Consider the following 6,000-nt stretch of genomic DNA (forward strand, 5'->3'; position numbering starts at 1 on the left):
TCCAATCAGTAGAGTATATTAATACAATATAACTTATACAATTGGGGTGGTTGTTTTTTGTCTCCCTGCTCTTCTATTGAGACATTTAGACATTTAGACACTTTGACGTCGTGTCAAAGGTCATGTTTCACCTAGACACAGGACCTGACACAAATTTTGACCTGATGGTCAAGATTCAATTTATCCCCTGAGCAAGCAGGTCGGCTCTATAGACCGCCGAAGTCTGACGTCATTTACACATCCTTTGTTTGTCTACCTGGTTCGCAGTTTTCCACCCCCGTTCTGAATCCCATAGACGTATTTAATATCGCGTCAAATAAGAACTGTGTTCCAAAAATAAACAAATGACCCCGGCGTGTTGACTCTTATGGATATGAAGCATCAACTGACGGTGAGAAAACGCTAATGTTACTTCCGCCGAATTAGTTACATTTTCGCCAGAAACAGACTGTATCAAATATAAGTGACTGACTATCATAAACGATACAGAACCCCCTCCCTGACAATAACGCCGACACGCGGTGTTTATTTTTGGACCACAATTCTTATATGAGACGATTCTAAGATGACCCAATGTTATTCTCCATAGAGAAATTACTTCCGCAAACCTGGGGATGAACGAGTCACGTCAGGACTTCGGTGCTCTATTAGCTCAATGGTTAAAAAAAGAAAGTGGACCAAAGTCAGCGCCGGAAACCGGGTTCAAATCCGGGGTAGAAGAGGAGAGTTACATACTGTAGTGTTGCTTTTTGGTCAGTATTATTTGAATACGGTATACTAGAAATGAAGTCGCCAATAGTGGAGTGTTGGACAAAATGTTTTATTTTAAATTTGTATTCTCTTATCATGCTAGATGATGATGTGCTTCATTCCCCGTCTCTACCCTTACAGGTCAATTTGTGCAGGTTTAGAGTTAAAGCTGCAGTCCGTAAGATTCATGTCCTATCCATACCTCAAACCCTGTTGTCCAGTATACATTTTATTCATTAAAATACGTTCCGGATCGCAGCTTTAAATGAACACTCAGGACTTGTTTACACTACTATACTCTCTAATCACCTCCACATTCTCTCTCTATCTCTGTCTCTACCTTCCAGTCGTAAGGAAAGAGTCATAATCTAGAATCCATTTACACCCCGTTCCAGACCACTGGGTGACTATAGATGGGGGGGGGGGGGGGTCTGAGTCACACACAAAGTAAATATGACTGATCACTGAGCCTGGCGACTGCATAGGGACATCCTCTGTGTAATTCTCTTAGTGTGGCATAATGACATTTACCCCACAAATGGATGCATGACCCCACAACTACCCGTGTCATGCAAAGTTCAAGACTCTATAAGGCTGTAAGGATACAAAGTTAATCAATTCACGAGCGTGCGCGCGCGTGCACACACACACACACACACACACACACACACACACACACACACACACACACACACACACACACACACACACACACACACACACACACACACACACACAGTGCATGCTTTCACTTGCACATGCATGCTTTCACTTGTTGTTGTGCTGTGTGCTGGTGTTTATGTGCGCACGCAGCACACATAAACTCACACAATAAAATCCTGCACATCACAGATGTTTACGCATTACTATCATACAGAGACAGACGCAAAAACACACTTTATGTGTTAACACACGCACGCACGCACGCACGCACGCACGCACGCACGCACGCACGCACGCACGCACGCACGCGCGCGCGCGCGCGCGCGCGCGCACACACACACACACACACACACACACACACACACACACACACACACACACACACACACATACACACACACACACACACACACACACACACACACACACACACACATTTATGACCTGTAGATAATGCAACACTGCTGCATAATTTATGCTCGGCCGCTCGCTTCCGTGTTAGCTTGCAGAACGGCCATTTTCGGCGCACGGCGCCGCCACACGTCGAAGTATAACTTAGGCTTGACACGTACCGGCGGAGTCCGTCACTGCTGACTAATAGAAGCACTTTATGCACCCGGCACCAGGAGAGCGTTATCAGTGATGAATTGTAGCACCACACCTCCCCACCTTGACGGCGCTCCAACAGACAGCCGCGCCGCGCTCCTATCTGCCCTCTCCAGCCCCGCTCCTGGGCTGTTTGCACCGTGATTGACAGGTGCGTGTAAATGCTGCCGCTGATATGTCACATGCACCAATCTGTGCTCCCCCGGGAGGCCTTCTGGGAGTTCAGCCCGAGTATCACACCGAGGAGAAAACAATTTCTGCTGCCAATACTCGCGCTCGGATGAGAAATGTTTTAATATTTGCCCCGCTTGCTTTATGGCCGCGGCCGTGACAGTGATGGAGAAAATGTCCGCTTTTTTCCACCCTTAAATGCCACTCTTTGTCTCGGCCTGTTTCTTTTCATTGATCTCTGCCTCTTGCCTTCTGAATCGATATGGGCCCAACCAAACAATCTCTCGTCTGAGAATGCATTGCCGCGCTCCCCCTCTCAAACCTTTCAAGGATACGCGATTTAACGGTTTACTTTCTTTGGCTAATTAGTTCCCCGATACAGGCGCGGCTGGGCTAATGCAACATGTAAAAGGGGGGGAGGGTGGGTGGCGGCAGACACAGCACCGCAATTCCATGGCTGATTTAGTTGCCAGTGAACTGGGGAAAAGGATGTTTCGTAGCCCTTTCGGAGAATAGGCTGAAAAAAGACTTTTCTGTCGTGTTTCGGGAGATTTGTTGTTTGCCGTTTATTTATTCTGTCTAAGTACTGCAGTATTTACGCTGATAGTCACCGCATAGCAAAAAGACAGTGATGCACACACCCCTCCTTCCCTCCGAGCCAGCATGTATAGGAGCACTTCCCAGCCAGATGCTTGTCGATAGTGACTGACCCAAACTTGCACCCTCTTGGGGGGTTGAGGAGTAATTCCGTCAGTGTTGTGTCACTCACATGCAGTCCCTCGTCGGCTCTCCCTTCTGTCGCTGCTTGCATGGGGAAGAACAACAGAGAAGGCCTGGGAACAGTTTACAGACAAACCAGCCACCAACCGTGCAGTGTAGTACTACTAGTGACACCTATACATATAATATCACACCAGTGTCAACACACAGCGTTTATTTATGATGTTAGTTCAACAGTCTAGAACAGGGGTTCTTCAACAGGGCGGTCCGGGACCCCTAAGGGGTCCTCAGAGTTACTGCAGGGGGGCCACCAAATCTTTGTGTGATAGGATTTTTTTTTTTGGGGCGGATAAGTGAGGTTTGGATATTTGTACAACAAATCCTGTGCTGTGATTGGCCAAAAATGTACAAAAATGTACCCCGCCTAACCCTGCACCGTGATTGGCCAATCACAGTCTATTCAGGACTGTGATTGGCCAGTGTCACATGACACATGTGCATAGCCCTATATAAGAAACCATAACTTTAAAAAAACCATAAATTTGTTTTTTTTAAGTTATGGTTTCTTCCATCATAAAGAGTGTTTCAATAAATGTATTTATTTTTTGTACATGATTGGTTGACTCCATTCAGTATTGTGATTAGCTAGCAAGACACCGCCCACTTCACACAGGGTGTGATTTTTTTACTTTAACCACTTGAACCCTAGCATCCCTATTCTGAGGAGAACTTTAGCCAAAAATAGCAGGTCTACAAGCTCACAACGCCTCGAGGTGTGAGGCGTTGTAGATCGGCTATTTCTGGCAAAGAGGTTTGATGTAGAGGGGAAAAAAGAGCGGAACAAGTACAGAGTGAGAGGTCAAGTTTACGAAGTATTGACGGTTCAAGTGATTAAATGTCTGAAAATACACATGAATCCAACATACACTGATGATGGTGCTGTCAAACAGTCTAAGACGCCATCTATGAAATCTATGAAAAAGGTTAATCTGCAACACAATTTCATACAATATGTAGTGAGAGGTCCCTGCTTCATCTCTCTCTCTCAGCTAAGGGGTCCTTGACCTGAAAAGACTCCTGGTCTAGAAGAGTGGCTCTCAACCTTTTTTTCAACAATCCTCAAGGACCACCTCTCCCTACAACAATATACTTAGAATATCAGATGGCATATCAGTCATTTAAAATGTTCCTATGAATTTTTTACATTAATGATCTTAAAGCTGGATTCATACTTAGTTGCGCGCTGGTGTTCCGCACTGAAAATAGCTGATCTGCAAGTTCACAGCGGGTCTCAGCACCATGCGTTGTGAGCTTGTAGAGCGGCTATTTTGGGCGCGTGACAATGTGTTCACAGTAGTAGATCAAGCCCTTAAAGGGATAGTTCACCCAAGAAATTACTTTTTTCTAATGATTAGTCACCCCATGGAGACTTGCAGTCATGGATATTTTTTTGTTTTTGACACATTCTTAAGCCAATAATTTGATGACCAGCGGACCGGTAGGCAGCGGTTCCGGTAGGAGACACAAAGGAGACTCTTTGTGTCTCCTACCGGAACCACTGCATCATCAAATTATTGGCTTAGGAATGCGACAAAAACAAAAAAAAATCCATGAATTCAAGTCTCCATGGGGTGACTAATCGATAGAAAAAAATGCAATGATGAACTATCCCTTTAACAATGAATATTTCAGTTCAAGGTTTTTTTTCCCCCACACTATGCCAATTCGGTCAACCTTTTGTCTTAAATGTTATGAACTTCTTTAACAAAAAGTGCAAGATACATTTTTAAGCATTTTATCACATTTTCCCATGGACCACCTATATAACTATGTCATGGACCTCTAGTGGTCCGTGGACCACTGGTTAGCAGTGATCTAACAGTAATCTAGAGGCACAAAGGGAGTGATATTCCATTTTTAAACAAAATTAACCGAGTGGAAAAAGGAGCTGCAATCCAAAGACTCACACTGACTTTTAAGTTTGTCATTCGGCTGTGGTTCTCAAAGTGGGCTCGAGGGAACCCTCAAGGTTCCTTGAGGGGGTCCCAAATGAAACCGCCTCAAGGATAACCCCCAAATGTGAGAGTGTACAAATGAAACCAAATGGACCCTTACGGGTCCATTTGGTTCCATTTGGACCCTCTCACAGTTATGGGGGTCCTTGAAATGAAAAAAAGGTTTGAGAACCATTGTTGTACAGTGTTGCCTGTGGCAAAAATTGCAGATCTGCAAGCTCACAACGTGCTGTATGGCGAGTATAACGTACAAGGCCTTAGTAGTGTGGGCTTGAGAAGTCACGCACATATTTCATCGGGTGACTGAGAGTTTAAGATTAAAAGTTTGCACAACAATAGGACCATTAAGCTGAACGGTTGATCCAGGGGTCACCCAGGGGACGTCAGGGTGAGTGATGATGTAATATAACGCATCACTTCCCTTACATGTCCACACGGCACACAATTAAAGGTCTGTTCCCACACACACACACACACACACACATACAATGTTTTCCATTCTCAAGGGTTAGACAAGAAGATGGGAGGTGGGGTAAAGGAGAGATAGTGTATACATTCATGTAGGCTATATATACAGTGGTGGAAGGTAATTAAGTACTCAAGTACAATCTTGAGGTACTTTTACTTTACTTGAGTATTTCAATGTTTCGTTCATTTATACTTCACGACATCTCAGAGGTAAATATTGTACTTTTTACTCCACAAGAATTATTTTAAGTTACTTTGCAGATTTAGATTTGTATTACAAAACATAGTATTAATCACTAAAAAGCCCTATTTTATACTTAGCGGAAACACGTTTTGGTTTCGAATGATTTTGACATGTTTTGAAATATTTTGGGAGAAAATATGTGAGCCATTCTGCTTAATGAGTACTTTAAGTACATTTTTATGTACTTAGTGCTTAGTAAGTAGAATTGTGAATGCAGGACTTTTACATGTAACTACTACTGTACATTGTGCTATTGCTACTTTTACTTAAATAGATTACTTCTATATAGAGTACTTCTAATAGAGTACTTCTTCCTTCACTGCATTTATGTATACAGTACATTCAAGCCCACAGAAGCACACA

Source organism: Gymnoscopelus braueri (genome assembly GCF_963280865.1).
Source record: "Gymnoscopelus braueri genome assembly, chromosome: 9".
Classification (NCBI taxonomy): Eukaryota; Metazoa; Chordata; class Actinopteri; order Myctophiformes; family Myctophidae; genus Gymnoscopelus; species Gymnoscopelus braueri.